This window comes from Nicotiana tomentosiformis, chromosome 8 (assembly GCF_000390325.3).
Source record: "Nicotiana tomentosiformis chromosome 8, ASM39032v3, whole genome shotgun sequence".
Classification (NCBI taxonomy): Eukaryota; Viridiplantae; Streptophyta; class Magnoliopsida; order Solanales; family Solanaceae; genus Nicotiana; species Nicotiana tomentosiformis.
Genome location: NC_090819.1, coordinates 102,067,986 through 102,084,743, shown reverse-complemented (window position 1 = coordinate 102,084,743; position 16,758 = coordinate 102,067,986). Strand labels below are relative to the sequence as shown.

General features: G+C 35.7%; 1 long non-coding RNA gene across 1 annotated transcript; it reads left to right on the top strand.

The window, feature by feature from the left end:
• The first annotated feature begins 11,014 nt into the window (after positions 1-11,014).
• On the top strand, positions 11,015-15,271 carry LOC104099978 (uncharacterized). Its single transcript, XR_001969975.3, has 3 exons — positions 11,015-11,684; positions 12,413-12,475; positions 14,692-15,271. It is a non-coding gene; the product is annotated as an uncharacterized lncRNA (long non-coding RNA).
• The last annotated feature ends 1,487 nt before the right edge of the window (positions 15,272-16,758 follow it).

Genomic DNA, 16,758 nt, shown 5'->3' with positions numbered 1-16,758 from the left:
ACAAAATAATGAAAAATGATTGCAGATAGAAAGGCAAGAGGCAACTATTCGCAACTTGGAGGCTCAAGTGAGTCAAGTGGTTGAAGCTTTTAATGCTCAACAAGCCAATATTGGGGATAGTAGCCAAGAAGAGCGTGAATTTGAGGTGCTAATGAAGGAGGTCAGAGTAGAACACCAATAACCTAGCGAACTAGAATTTGAGGATGCCTATATTGAAGGTGTGATACTAGAGCCAACCGAGGATATTGAGAAAAAATATTTAGTTGACTATAGTATCATTAGTTTAGAGGATGTTGGACATCTCGAAGTTCATGTATTTGAGCGTGTTGGACCTCATTCCAGACACTTCTCTACATTGTGTTCGTATGGTAAAATAAGAATGCATCCTTATGAGCGTCGAAAGGAGACAAGAGAAGAGGTAGACGAGCCATATATTTTGAAATTTTTGAGGTCGTCTAGGCAAGGTGATACTCCTCAGCTTAAAGCCAAAAAATGCATAAGGAATTATTTAATTTTTGGCTCGCGAGAATTTGTACCGCCCCAAGAGAATAATCATAAGCTTGAAGCAAAACTTGGCTCAATTTTGCCCTCATATTTTTTAAATATTATATATACTGTCAAAATATTATTTTTCACTATTATATAATTTATTGTGATTATATAAGTGCTTCCTGTAATTTTTTCATAATTTTCAAAGCTTTAAAATTGAATTTTCTCGCATTTAAATTACTCGAACATGTATTAATTAACCCTCTAAATTATTTCATGACGACTTAATCATCCAATTTCATTATTTTCATAGACATATATATATATTTCATAATACCTTTACTTCATTTTTATATAATCATGTTGGTATTTTAAGCTATTTACATAATTTTGCAATAATATCCTATATGCAATGCATAATTACAATTATTACATTACTCATGCTAAAATAGAATTATTATATTTTTATAATATTAAGTTATTATTTTCAATTATTTTATTGCATAAGTAATATTTTATTATTTGTTAATTATTTTTATTTAAATAATTTCGTCTATTTAATTTGTAGCCTAAATTTGGAGTCAATTCCGGACCAATTTAATGGCCCAAACACCCACACCTTAGCCCAATAATCCCCAAAACTCAATCCAAACGACCCCTGCAACTGACCTGGTCATGACCCATTTAACAATCCACCCTGTCTATTCCTTAATCCTGGCCGTTGATCTCTCAAGATCAACGACTCAAGATCACCACACCCTTTTAATTAACCAAACCCCTGAAACCCTAAAGACCAATCCTCCCAAAACCGCCACTTTTATACCCTCTCGAACCATCTCCTCTCTTCTACAAACCCTAGCCGTCCCACTCAAATCCCAGTCCCAATCCGATAATCACATAGAAATCTTTCGTGATTCCTTTTGTCATGACCCAAACTAATCCTGTCTTGATGGCACTTATCATGGAACTAGGCAAGCCGACTCATTTTCCAAAACAAACTGATATTTTCATTTCAAAGATAATTTCAAGTCTATTTAACATAAAAACCTTCGTAAAAGAGTTCAAATTAAAATAAAAGTGCGAAAAAGAAAAATTCGACATCGGGGTGTCACTAGTCATGAACATCTACTATAACTTGTCTGACAATATCGAGACTAACATAGTCTGAAAAATAGCTAAATACAACTAAAGGAAGATAAGAGGGAAAAGAGCAAGGCTGTGATCACCAGACAGCTACCTTGCTATCCCCGAGAAAATCTGTAACCGGAATAGTCAACAGCCTCTACCGTGTCCAGATACACCTGGATATGCACACAAGGTGCAGGGAGTAACGTGAGTACGCCAACTCAGTAGATAACAACAGTAAATAAAGACTGAGAAGTAGTGACGAGCAATAATGCAAGTAAAGTTCATATCACAAAAATTTTGTAAAATATAACATGTTTTTAAAGCCAGGGTTTGAATCAAATCAGCTCTTTTAAATCCAGTTCCAGTAAAATCATTTAAAGATATCTTTCAACAGTTTTCAAACAAAGGCTCAATGCAAAGGTGAGCAAAAATAATAAAATCATAATCAGCCCCTAGGGCAACATCACTCATATACAGCCCCTCGGAAAAACCTCACAGTCACTCGTATATAGCCCCTCGGGCAGACCTCACCATCACTCATGTCTCCCAGTCACTCAGCACTCGGCACTCGCACTCAGTAGGTACCTGCGCTCACTAGGGATGTGTACAGACTCCGGAGGGGCTTCTTCAGCCCAAGCGCTATATCAATCCAATCATGGCGTAAATCAATGAGGCCCTCGGCTTATATCAAACATGTTGCGGCGTGCAGCCCGATCCCATAATATCCTCACAAATCAGGCCCTCGGTCTCACTCAGTCATAAACTTCTCCAGCCTCTCGGGCTCTCAGAAAACAAAGTATTCAGCCCAAACAACATTTATATGATGCATCAAAATAGAGTAATAGAGACTGAGTTATGCTGTAAATATGTATAAACATGACTGAGTATAGATTTTTAATCAAAAACAATGAGAGGATAGCAAGAAAAGACCTCTAAGGGTCCAAACAACACTTGTATAAGGCCTAAACATGGCATCCAGCCCGACTTATAGAAATTCTTTCTAAAACATATAAGAATCGTATAGTTTCAACAAAATATTCAACTTTACAGTTGATACGGGACGAACGAAGTCCCAATCCCCAACGGTGCACGCCCACATGCCCACACGCCCGTCACCTAGCATGTGCGCCACCTTCAAATAGTAAAATAATACAAAATTCTGGGGTTTCATACACTCAGGACCAGATTTACAATCGTTACTTACCTCAAACCGATCAAATCCCTACTCCGCGATGCTCTTGCCCCTTGATTTGGCCTCCAAATGCTCTGAATCTATTCACAGTCGGTACAATACAATCAATTTATGCTAAAAGAATAAATTCTACAAGAAAAATTACCAATGTAGACCAAAAATCCGAAATTGAATCAAACCCGCCCCCCAGGCCCACATCTCAAAATCTGACAAAATTTACAAAACTTGAAAGCCCATTCACTCACGAGTCCATACATACGAAATTTATCATAATCCGACATCATTTGGTCCCTCAAATCCTTAAATTAAACTCTTCAAAATTCCAAGCCCTAACCCCTCATTTTCACCCCTAATTTCCACTAATTATATGATTAAATGACGGAAAATCACCATATATAGGAGTATTAGAGCTCAAGCAACTTACATTAATGAAAACCCCATGAATCTCTCTTCAAAATCATTCCAAAAGCTCCAAAAACCGACTTGAAAATGGTGGAAATGAACCAAAATTCGCGAAGTGTTCTTTTTATACTTTCTGCCCAGGGCATTCGCACCTGCGGCCAAATATGCGCACCTGCGGAAAATCATTAATTTCCCTAACTTCGCACCTGCGCTCCATATCCACATTTGCGACCACGCAAGTGCGGAAAAGACCGCGCACCTGCGGACGCTGTCTAACCTCCTCACTTCCGCTTCTGCGGGCACCTATCCTCATATGCGGACCCGCAGATGCGACCTCCCCTATGCACCTGCGGACCCAGCCTACTTCAACTCTGTCCGCACCTGCGAACTCCCGCGCGCGTCTACGACCTCGCAGATGCGGGAACTTTATCGCACCTGCGCCTTCTGCCCAACTCCTCCAATCTCGCATCTGCGATCTCCCGCTCGCTTCTGCGGGCTCGCACCTGCGATGAGATATCCGCAGGTGCGATTATGACAGATGAGTTCAACTTCAGCAATTCCTCCAATTTTCAAACTTGTTCCGTTAGTCACCCGAAATCACCCCGAGGCCCTCGGGACCTCAACTAATATACTGATATAACCCAAGACATCATATCAACTTAGTCGAACCTTCGGAACACTCAAAATGACATCAAAACACCAAATTGCCCTCGGATTCAAGCCTAAGGACTTCTAAACTTCTAAATTCGACAACCGATGCCGAAATCAATCAAACTACATCCGAATGACCTCAAATTTTATACACACATCACAAATGACACCACGGACCTACTCCAACTTTCGAAAATTCATTCCGACCCCAATATCAAATTTTTCACTGCCGACCAAAATCACCAAATTTTTAACTTTCGCCAATTCAAGCCTAATTCTACTACGGACCTCTAAATCATATTCCGGATACACTCCTAAGTCTAAAATTACCTAACGGAGCTAACAAAACCATAAAAATTCAAATCTGAGATCGTTTACACATAGATCAACATCTGGTTGACTTTTCCAACTTAAGCTTCTACTTTAGATACTAAGTGTCTCAATCTACTCCGAAACCACTCTGGACCCGAACCAACTAACCCTATAAATCATAACATAGCTGAAAAGCATAAAAGGAAGCATAAATGGGAGAAACAAGGCTATAACTCTCGAAAGGATCGGCCGGGCCATTACATCTTTCCTTTCTTGCACACACGGAGACGCTTACCATCTCTTAAAAGTTACAAGTATTTGGTACTCGATTATTTATGAAAACTGAGTCATTGGTGTTCCTTCAACTCCGATTCTATATTATCATCATGTTTCTGACTTGATACACTCACTACTAGGCCCCGTTGGGTCCTATTCAGTGAGATCTTTTACTATTTTTGTTCTTCGTTTCAAACTAGGGTTTGCATGATTCCTCTTAAATTGATTCTAATTGATTTTGCATGCTATTCTTTCTATTTTATGTTTAATTGACTATTTTTCCTTATTTGTGTGTTTAATTTTGCTGTTATATAAACCCCTCCCCAATTTCCCCTTGGGACGGACTTTATGACCACTACTATACTCTCACTCTTACTCATTCTATACTATTCTGAGATTGATTTTTGGCCGGCTGAAAGCCAAGGCCACCGAAATCCGTTCATTAGCCTCCCCCAGTGCAAGCACTGCTCGGAGCCCACTTCGAGGCTCTTGTGAACTCTGAAGCATTGGGGATTTCGGAGTTTCCATTACTCTCCTGCAATTGTTGCTATTCCTAAGATTCTGAGTTTCTTATTCTTTATTCGCTTCGTTTGCAACTGGTTAGTGCCTTATACTCTCGCAATTCTACTTCTTTCTGTTGGGGTTATGTGCATTAGTGCTACTTGGAGTTTCCTGAGTTAATTTCGCTTTTATGCTACTTCGTATGCAATTCTGCCTATTTAATACAACGTTGTAGTTCCACTAGCCTCAATTCTCTACAAGCCCTGATTTTAACTCGTACGTGGATAGCCAAGTTGATTCATGATGCCTGCCTGATTCGTAATTGAAACCTAATTGATGGTTGTTGAACCTTGTTTTGATTTCTTGTACTAAACCCTCTTATGAAACTATGTTCTTGCTTAGAATTGCTTTCTTCATGTTGAATCATTTATGCATAATTTGCCATTTCTCTGCAAGTCTATCTAAATACTTGGCCTAATATGCTAGCCTTAATGCATGCTCATTATGTGTGTCCAACCTGGATGATTTCTGATCATTATGTTTATGAATAGTTGATTACTTATACCTGATACTTATTCTGAGTTTGGATTCTTGCCTTGTTCTGTACTATTTAGATAATAAACTCATGCCCATAATGTGTTCTAATTTATATTGAGATATTCATGCCCAACTCTTTATCCTTCTGAAGTTCTACTATTAGCTTGACCCGTTCCCATGCTATTTGTAACTCTATTGTGTGATTTTCTTAACTTGCTCGGCCCTGTGTTCTCCAGTATTAGTTAAGACCTCTAGAGTAAATCTCATAACCACCATTTTCACCTATAGGTAGCCAACTAGTATAAGGTTTGATGCTTGTCTGACTTATTGATTTGAAAATTGGCATGTCTTATGTTTACTATAAGTCTTGCTGATACTCAGCATGTTCAAGTTTTCTCATCCTCAACTAAGTAATTGCTCGATCATGAACTTGTTCTGTTATGTTATTTTCACTAAACCTTCATGTTAAAACTTTTGTGTGAAGGCTATGCCCTATTTAACTCGATTAGATTTTCAATTGTTTAAAGTCCTTTAGGCTAATTCTGAATCATTTTAATTTTGAAACTCTTTGAATAGTTCATTATCCTATGATCCTCTAGCTCTATTTCTGAGAATACAAACATGAACCTGCCTTGTAGACTTGTCAGTATTTCATGTGATCTTGTCTATGTGCTTTGGCTAGAATTGTTGTTAGTTACAACTTTAGGAGTTAAGTGTGAAAAGGTTATTTAATTAATCATATGAGTGGTCTGTCATGCGCATGGTTAAGTTTGGCATTCATTTGGCTAAATAAGTTATTCATTAGGCTTGGTGTTGGGCCATATGTGTTATTGGACTCGGACACTGGATTCAGGAAGATTCTATTGTCCTTATGAGCCTGAGATTTGGGTTTGTTAGTTGGTGAGGCCGCTGAAGGCCAAAATATTCACTGGGTTATTTTATAGCGGGCATGTACTGTTTGATGGAGGCCCGTACTTGTTTCAGTCTGTATTTCTGTCATTTTTGAGTTTGTATTATTCTATTCTGGTCCTGTAACTTGTAATAATGAATAATTGTGGGTATAGTGAACTTGGGGAATGGATGTGCTTTTTTCTTGCATAAAGGGTAGAAAACATGCCTATAGGGTATATGTGTTCTATTTGCTATTTTGTTCAACATATCTTATTTGTTATTTCGTACACTAATAGAAATCAAGTTTCTAGGAATTGCACACATCTCACCTGATTTTGTCTAATACTATACATTATCTTAAACATGCTATTAATCGCCATACTTGTTATTACTGTATGTTTAGACATCATGCCTATATGATGTATATGCTTTTGCTAACCTAGCTATCATGCCTATAGGACTTCATATAGTTAATTGATCAAATTGCTTTTATTTTTGGTGTACTGTCCATCTAGGTATCATGATTATAGCACATTAATTTCTTAATCAACTGCTCCCCCCGTTTTATTACACTTCTACCTAGATAGCATGCATATAGGAATAAGTATGATAAAAGTGAGTTCAAATACCAATTATTAGAAATCTCGATTACTGTTATTCGCCTAGAAGGCATACCCATAGAATCAAACGCTGGTAATTCCCAGTTTCTAATAGCCTTCACTTCCCATTACGTAAACAACTTTGAAATCATGTCTATAGGTTTGTAATTCATGTAACCTGCAAACTAGTTAACTTGGAACAGATGCACTGCCTATGCGACACCTGAAATCAGTCATCCTGTCTATAGGAATTTACACTGATTGTTGAGTAGTTCAAATCACATAGAAACTATGCCTATAGGTCTGGAACAATTTAACATACCAAACCTGCTTATCTATAGTTGTCCGTTTAAATAATCTGAGCATCGCTAGTGTTGTCTGCCTAATTGACAGCGTGCATTCCAGTTTATATGAGGAGGTGAATTTTAGCCTTTGGTGTTTATTATATGTAGTCTTATTTATTTTGAATGCACGCCTAGTTTTCTCATTTTTTTTGAGCAGCCTAAGGAGAGTCTAGAACTACCAAAGTAGTAGGTCCAAAGCCTCATGTACCATATGTATAGGACAGGTAGTGCACGCACAGGATACGATTTAGAATTGAATTAGAACGCCTTTAAGTAACAACTTCGACATAGTAATTGGATAACAGGATATGATAGTTTGTATCCGCTGAATAATATGATCAATTCCTACCTTAAAGGGAGTTGCGAAGTATTATTTATGTCGCACGAGGTGATTCTCTAAGGTAAAAAAACATAGCCCCCCACCCCACCCCACCCTACCCCACCCTTTTCTTTTATGCACTTGTTATTTACACTTAGTCATTTAACACAGATCAATGTAGTTGTATTTTTATAATCATTAAGGATTTGTACCAATTCTTATATGTTATGATAAGACTCTTCGACTTTTATGTTTCCCTTTGTTTATTTGATCACCTATCTTAATTACATAATCCACATAGTTTAAGGTTCGGCCGGGACCCACAGTTGTGGACCTCGAAGAGTACCCAATACTTTTTCTTTGAGATAATTTGAGCCCTTACCCGATTTTTGGTGAACACGGACTAGTTAAAACAGAATTACTTGCAAATAGGTGCCCTAACGCACCTTAAATTCGTTAGGTGACGACTCTTCTCTTTTGATACCTCCTTAAAAGAGTTGTCACACGTCGAAACCCGCTTTCGCGAGAAAACGGGGCGCAACAGGCTCTTGTTGGGAGGCAACCCAAATTTACTACTTTTTATTTATTTATTTATTTTGTTTACTTTTTTTTTAATTGTGTTATTTTTGTAGTATAGGTTTTTTATTTTGTAGGAGCATAGAAAGGAAAGTCATTAGAAGGAAGAAAAAGCAATCCAGATGGTTGGAACTAAGTGTGAGGTATCCGCATGAAGGACCAGGCTTAGGAGAAGCATGAGTATCCCATGAGTTGCTAATACTTCGGCCTTTGGCCTACCAGGGAGTTTCTTTCACCCTCTTGTTATTTATGGTGTGCATTGGGGAGAATGCATAATTTTAAGTGTAGGGTGAGGAGATTGTTTGAGTGATTTTCTATGATACTTTAGTAACGTTAGTTTAACTTTAAAAAAAAAATTGAATTGTTCCTGACGATGGATCTCTTGAACAACTTTCTTGAGGAATTAAGGTCTAATAAAAAAATTAAAAATATTTTCTTTATTTTTAGTTAGTTGTAGGTAGATAATAATCCCTCTTGCTTTTTCTTTTGGCATCGGTTCTTTTCCAAGGAATATATCTTAAATTGGGTATTTTTTTTTATTTTTTAGGAAACCGAGGGAAGAAAGCTTGAGTATTCTATATGCCTTTTGACTTGTTTGATACTAGCATAGTTAGACCTTAGCATGAAAATTACCTTCCTAACATGTTTTAATAAAAATTGATGCCATGAAAGATTGAATAGCTTGTTTGTGACGCTTTCTCTCAGTTACTTGACTCATTGTTCATGTAGTGCTTTATTGCTTAATACTTTGTGACTTTTTTATTACTAGCCTAAACTTGAGAGTTGGAATGAAATTGTCCCGACTGGGGTCATGTGCATTGTGTGATGTGAGGTTTTGATTACATTTTATACTATCTTGTGTTTGTCTAGAACTTGCCTTGTGTGTTAGTCGAAGTGAAATAAGTAAGATTTGTGAGTCAAGGAGATGATGTAGGTATTTATTTGATTGTCCATTGAGCTATTATGCCACAATATATAAAATTATCCATAGATAGACCATTTGAGCCTATAAGCCTTTTCTTTGGCACCCACATTACAAGCCGATTTCCATTTTGCTCTTAATTAAATCTTTTCGAACCTTTACCTCTGAAAGCACTTAAGTCGCTAGAAGAGTAAGGTAAGAGTTGGGGTAGCTTTTGAGTGAAACCATAGAAAAACCAAAAAGGTGCACGTATGTTTGAAAGATCATTAGCCGGACAACCCAAATTTATGGAGAGTGTTGAAGAAAAAAAGAGAAGAAAAAGAAAAGCAAAGAAAATACAAAAGGAAAAAAGAGAAAATTATATATATAGAAAATACACCTCATATTCATTGTGATCCGGGCTAGTGAATGCATAGTTGTGCTTAAAGAATAAGGTCCAAGTTGTATATGGTTTCATGGCATTGCTTGAATTGGTCATAAAGAGTGTGTATTTGAAAGTTAAGTGTAGTGTATTAAAGTTCTTAGGAGGGTTAGTCACTATACCCAAAATATATTCTACCCATCCCTTAGCCTACATTACAATCAGTAAAGACCTAATTGATCTTCGATTGTGCGAGCTTAGATTAATGGAGATATACACTATGACAACTCTACGGTACAACCACGGAGTGCATATGAATTTCTTTGTAAGAGTGAGTGAATCTTTATTCATATATGTGATGTCCTTAAATTATATTCGAATGCATATTTGAATGTGTGGACAAAATACCCTCTTATTCTTTGGTGAGGCACATGATTCCATGACAGATAAGTGACGTTATTAAATATCTCTTGTTGGATGAGTGCACGAGTTGAGAGTGCTTATTGGAGACAAGTCGGTCTTTGAGGTTGGGTGTTTATGGGCAGGTTGTTTGAGTGTTTTTAATTGGTCACTAATATTCCGGCATGTGAAAGTTTGAAAAGGTATAAATGCGTGTGCAAGGGCTTAATTGTTGATATCAACCATGGTTATAAGTGTAGTGTGTTGAATTTTCAAAGGTTCCTCGATTGTATGATATCTTGCATGCATTATTAGGTTAACGAGGTTTTAGGTTGCTCAAGGACGAGCAAGAGCTTAAGTGTGGGATAGTGATATTAGGATAAAAATCTATATTTTTGCATGTAATTTATCTTGCATTATACCTCAACCTTATAAACTTTGGTATAAATATTTGTGACTCGAGCTTAATAATGGTGTTTATATGTGTAGGAGTCAATTTGAAAAGCTTGCATGCAAAGTGAAGTAAAAAATAGAAGAATTTAGAAGGAGTATGATTTTGGTGCCCAGGTTGGCGCCAGGCACCAACCAAAATGCCAATGGCAGAATAGCACAGCAGTGGAAAAAATTTCGGTATCCAGGTTAGCGCCAGGCGCCAAGCGAGACGGCTAAGGGCGGATTTCGTCCTAATTCGGTTAGGACTTAGTAGTTTAGTCCCTACATGCCCCCAATATGTATAAAAGGGGCTCTAAACCTATTTCTTACAGGAGAGACATTATTGGAGAGACAAAAGGCTACGAGAACACTCGGAAGCAACGAATCACAAGAGTTTTCTCTTCCGTTCTTCCTTACTCTGTATCCTAATGCTTTCAATTATTATCATGATTGTTAGTATGGTTATGAGTAGCTAAAGTTTCTCATCTAGGGTTTGATGGAACCTCTTGGAGGATGACTTTTAATTACGTTTAATATAATTTAGCCTTTGGATTTCTCTACTTGTTCAACTACATGTTTATTATTATTGATTGAATGACCATCAATTGACATACTTATTTAGTGTGTATTGCTTGAGAGAGGGTACATATTTAGGTAGTTGTTGAATAACATCACTCCCACTACCAAAAAAACAGCATTTAGGGACGGATTTTAGCGACAAGTCATATTCCGTAGCTAAATAACGACGGATTCGCGATGAATTTTTTTGTTTGTCGCCAAATAAGCTACAAAAGATTTAGTATCAAATATAGCGATGGATTAGCGACAAAAATTTACATCCGTCGCTAAAAATTAGCGCCTTTATTTACCTACAAAATTAGCGACGAAAGTGGGGCGACAAAAATTATTAAAAAATAGCGACGGATTTAACGACAAAAAACTTTGTCGCTGCGTTTATTTTACTTATCAAAACATTCCAAATTTAATTGCGACAAAAATTCCGTCGCTAGATTCGTAAAAATAATTTTGCCCAAGTTATTATTAGCGACAAGATTATTTCCGTAGCTAGTTCCGTCGCTGTGTCTTTTTAAAGTTAAAGTTTATCTAGGGCACAAATTTGCTTACGAACTCATATTCTCTCTATCTATCAAACTCGCCCACTTTCTCTTATCTTCAATAGTGTGAGATTCTTGCTTCCAATACAACAAATTGGGCATGAATCTAAGGCTCATATACAATGGGAACATAGATATCCATATTTTGTTTTCTAATTTTGCTGGTTCATAGTTTTTCCTGATTTCTTTGAACATGCCATCAAATGGGTTTGAGTGGTTTCTTCAAATGAGTCTTTTGGTGAGTTCAAGATTACTTTTTTCCACTGTATTTTGGTTTTATATACACTTTAGTTCTACCACTTGTACATAATTTGATGGCTGCTTTGAATACTGCTTTAACCCTCTAGATCTAGTATTCTCTTTATTAATCTTTTGATTTGGAGGATTACATAGTGGACCCCAGCTATTTAGAATTGAGTTGTAGTTGTTGTATGGCTGTGTTGAAATACTTTTTGGTTCTAGCAATTTTGTTGAATTTGACAGTAACTTATTTACTTTTAACGATGATGTTTTTTTTTTGGATAAGGTAATAATGCTGCTTTAATCTTCTGGATCTGGTATTCTGTTTGTTAATTTAGATCTTAGTTCAATTCTAAGTTAGATTTAGGCTATGTGATATATAGCAGGTGAATTTATACTTCCTCCTATTTTCTTGATTTGGTTCTACCTGTGCTGTAAGTTTGCTTCAATTTTATGTCTTTCATTGAATGGGATGTTAAAAGTGCTTTATATTGTCGGGTTATTATTTGAGCTTCTATTCATGGCTTGTGTTTACTTATTTTTTGTTATAATTTTTTATTGTTCTGATTATTGTAGATTAAATTGATATGATTTTCATGCTTCAATGGCTGGTTGATACACATTTACTCTAGTCTCTTTCAAGTTAGATATTGTATATGAAATTATTATGCTTTATCTCATAAACATGATGAGATTGAATGCAACTTTTTTGAAATATTCCTTCAGGATTTTTCAATGAAAGTGAAAGACGGATTCGCCCTTTGAAGTTCTTCGTTAGCTATCTCGACGGTATTTCTACAATAAGTACTATTATTAAATGATGGTTAAAGTTCATCTAGTTGACTATTATTAATCTCAAAAGTAAAAAAGTTGATCTACTTGATTGTCATTTTCTATTTGTAGTTTGACCAATTATTTTATGATTTCTTGTTATTTTCCAGTTATGCAATCTTGAAAATGATCTAAGGTTCTAATTCTTTCCCAAAAGGAAGGATCAACAGCTACTGCTAGTTTAGCTGCCAGTTATATTAGAGAAGCTTGTGACAGCATATATTTAAATAGAGACATTAATTAATTCTCTTTCATCATTACAGTTTGCTTTCGTGGGCCATAAAATTATATAAATTGATATTTATTTGTCCCGCAAAAAAGAAATTTTTGGAATGCATTAATAACCTCTCATTTGTTTCCTATTATGCTACAAGTCTTCAACATCCTGCTACAACACTCATTTTAAAATGTTTCAGTGCAAGTCATTTACATGTTAAATGTATTATGAACACATTAGAGATCCCAATTGCTTTACTGTTTCCTGATGCGTATATTGGTTGCATTGCTTTGTTTATCCATGGATTATTGTTTCTTGATACTGCTCCAGTGGGTACATAAATAAATGTATTGTTGTTCTATCTCACTATTTAGGCTATTACCTCATCTAGTGTGAAGAAAGGCGAGTTCCTTTTAGCTGATGTAAACGCTCAGCTAAAGAACAAAAACTTCATAACTGATTGTTTTGTGAAGAAAGGCGAGTTCCTTATAGTTTATTTCTCTTTGCTCTTATTCGGATTGTTTCATGTTCTGTTATAGTGATGTTCATGTCTGATGTGATTAGATAAGCTACTTGAGACCATATTTGGTTTCGACCATTTATGGCAAGGATTTGTAGCAAGTAACCTCATTGGATTTTGGTATCAATCAACATTTTTATGATTAGGTTAGGATTTAAGAAAAAAGTTACGAAAACAGGAATAAGAAAGCTATGTCCATTCCTTTTAAAATTAAATAGGAGGAAACGTTAGGACTCAAGTTTTTACTCTGCTTTAATATTATATGTTTTGACTCAAGTTTTTACTCAAGTTGAGCTGTCTGTTTACAAGAGTGTACCTAGGCTGATCTATTTTCTTGGATGATAATATCATATGATATTCTTTTTTGCGCCATCCATGTCTACTTACTTGACCTATATTCTATTTTTTTTTTCATCTATCCAGTTCACTTGCACTTTTTTCCCAAAGAAGAAACTATATTTCTTACTTTGTCACCTTTTCACTGTTACATAAACTTCCATGTTAAACTCTTTAGTATTAATATCTAAAAAAAGCTTCGTCATTCTACATTTCCTGAAACTGAGCCGTAATTAAGTTAGAGTAGTGAAGGCTCACCTGAAAATTCATGACATAAGTATCAGCAGCAACATAAAGTGCAGCAACACGAGTGGTTGCTGAAGTCCATAGTATCGTATTTGACAAGTTAGAATGCTGATTTAGAAAGTTGAGAAGTGCTTTAACATAAGGCACCTTATTGCTCTTGGATCCAACTGAGCCAATAAGAACCTTAAGCTTCTCTCCTTGCTATCTTTGTCAATTTAATGTTATTATCATCGCCTAGTAGAAAGAAAAAAGTTATATGTCTTTTAAGTTGTCTTGCTCTAAATACTTTGCCCACATTGGAGTTGATTTCGGAGGTGGAAATTAAGATTGGGAGCTTCAAAACCAGTTTGGAGATTTCTCTGCAATCAAAAGCTAGCCATGTCACTAATGAGCTTTGAAAAGTCTTTAATTTACATGGAAGTTCAAGAAACAAATTAAAATATTCTTTCTAGGTGCTTCCTTAAACTAACAAGATTTTGAAGGTGGGAACTTGTTTAGTTTTTAGTTTCTCTGTTCTACTTAAGTTGCTTCCTTTTCTCTATGTTATTTTTCAATTTTATTTTTATACAAACGTCTTTTTGCCAATCTTTTGAATTGAATATATTTTATATACGCTATTAAAAAGAGTCGAGATCCAACACCAAATGAAATACATTTGCACATTCATACACATGGTAATGATGAAAAAAAATTTATTGGTGAGAAATCCCGAATTGTACATGTAAGTCAACTTTTTAAATAATTTTATTGACTTTACTTTCATATCTTTTTTTTTTATTTTGTAAATTGAATACTCAATATTCTTTAATGTTTCAATTTCACTAATTATTAACTCTTCTACGGGAAAACTATCAGGAAATATTACATCAGCAAACACATAGCCAATCTGATATTGATCAGTGTAAAGCATATTACGAAGTTACGGGAGGAGAAAAGAAAAGAAGAGTATATGGTCTTGGATCTCAAGCAAAATGCTACTACGGGCCGAATCTTCATGACTCTTTTGGATCTGATGCAATATCCTCAGCAACACCTTCAAATGCTCAATCAACACCGATAGGGAATATGGATAACTTAGTGACACAATTGATTCTTGTACTGACAGATCATATAGTTCCTGTAATCATTGAGCGGGTACGCGAATTAGTTTCTTTACCCTCGCATCAGCCAAATATTGATCTTACCAACCACCCATCAGATGTGACACCTATAGTTCCTACCTCTTCTATTGCTGCTAGCATTGATGAGGTTCATGCATTAGGTTCTGATGATGACCATGACTCTCCGGCCTCACATAGTTAGCCTATTTTGTTTAAACTTTATTGTTGGTGCTTGTGGATGTTTTGTACTTAACGATACAATTATATGCATTATGCTATATATTTTGGACCTTGTTGAATATTTATTTATATTAATATCAGTCACTTTTAATTAAGTGTATTTAATAGCATTTATGTAATGTGCTCGAACATGATACACTTAAAATAATAAATAAATAAATAAAAAATTTAAAAAATCAGCGACATATTTTTCGAAGCTAAAATTAACTCATTAAATAAATATTGCGACGGATTGGCGAGAAAAGATTTTTATCGCTGAAACCAGTAAGAACTAGCGACGGATTATTTCATTGCTAATAAGAACAAATGACGAATTTTGTTATGAAGTGTAGCGACAAAATTAGTCAAAATAGCGACGACATAAAGCAAAATAACGACAAATATTTCGGTCGCTAAACTTGGCTACGGATATATTGCATCGCTAATCCATCGCTAGGTTTGCGACGGTTTTGCATTCTTCGTCGCTATGAGCTTAGCTACGAGCATTTTAGCGACCAACTTGAATCCATCGCGAATTCGACGCTAAACTCTTTTAGCAATGAAAATAACATGTATAGCGACGGAATACATCCGTCGCTAAATGCTGTTTTTTTTTGTAGTGTCCTAACGTATGTGAGAGATCAATACAGAGGGTTTAAAGGCGGGATTAGAGATAACGAAACCTTGGTGTGATCGTAATGAGCGGTGAATTAGTGTCAGGTAGCGTAGTTCGAGAGTATACGTCTAGTAAATTATGGTAGTTGCTCGAAAGAGAGCTACGACAGCCAAAGTAATCACGATCGGTAGAGAAAACTTAGGCGACATTATAGAAAACGTAGGGGGAAGGACTCCGACAATTGAAAAAATTATAACTCTATACCTCTCCTTAATCTTTTCTCCAACCCTTAGTATCTTTAGTTGTTAATCTACTCCTTTAATTTGTTAGTTAATTAGATATAAAAATCTTAATATTTATAACGTAGGAATTGTTCGAGCTTGTCTTCTTGGTGATAGTAAACAGTTGTAGTAAAATCTTAGTTCTCTGTGAGATTCGACTCCGGACTTTTAGACCGGATTATATTTACAGCGGCCGCTTAATCCTTTTATAAGGCATAGATGGGCGTGATCAGGCATCCTGTCACTTCTCTCTCGTTAAAGAAAGCATCAAAAACAAAGTCTAGGAAGGAAAAGATTTATTTTACCTAACATGGAAGAAAAAAATTCTATATGGTTTTAAAGTTTTAAATATTAAGATTTTTTATATAATTGAAATAAGGAAAGATTTAATTAGTAACATTTTAGTTGGTTTTAAATTAAAGTTCTAAATATTAGAAAAATAATTAAATTATAATTTTATCCAATATTAAATCTATTTTTAGAGGGCAAAAAAGGCAAACGATATTTCGCTAATGGCTTTCGCGCTTTTAATATAATACAGATTCTTCTAAAGCCTCACATCATTAAGAGCCTATTTGTCCAAGCTTCTCGGAGGCCAAAAGTATTTTTTTGTTTGGGTCAAAAAAGTACTTTTTGAAAACTTTAAGATGTTTGGCCAAAATAAAAAAGGACTTTTGAGCAGTAGAAGCAGTTTTTTCGCTTTTGG